The sequence below is a fragment of the Myotis brandtii genome, unplaced genomic scaffold (genome assembly GCF_000412655.1).
Source record: "Myotis brandtii unplaced genomic scaffold, ASM41265v1 scaffold825, whole genome shotgun sequence".
Classification (NCBI taxonomy): domain Eukaryota; kingdom Metazoa; phylum Chordata; class Mammalia; order Chiroptera; family Vespertilionidae; genus Myotis; species Myotis brandtii.
The window spans coordinates 378,479-378,708 of record NW_005371349.1 but is presented as its reverse complement, the minus strand read 5'-3'; the positions used below and the strand labels follow the sequence as shown (position 1 = coordinate 378,708).

The following is a 230-nucleotide window of genomic DNA, read 5'->3' as shown; positions in this document are numbered from 1 at the left end:
ACCTCCCCCCGGGGCCCGCGCCCTGGGAGGGTGTGAGCTCACGGGGCAGAGCTAAGACCGGTGCCCCCTAGATGACCGGCTAACACGGAGCGCTGTGCCCAGGTGGGCGCCACCCGCTCCCTCCGAAACAGACCCTGACAAACAGGCTTTTCTGAGCTCAGGGCAGGGAAGGGGCCGTGGCTCCAGTAAAACACCAGGCCCAGCCGGCCGCGACCCGTCTCGGAGGACAG

General features: G+C 68.7%; 1 protein-coding gene across 1 annotated transcript in view; it reads right to left on the bottom strand.

Moving 5' to 3' along the window:
* RBFOX3 (RNA binding protein, fox-1 homolog (C. elegans) 3) overlaps positions 1–230 on the bottom strand; it is a 15,078-nt gene that overhangs the window by 682 nt on the left and 14,166 nt on the right. The window lies entirely within an intron of this gene.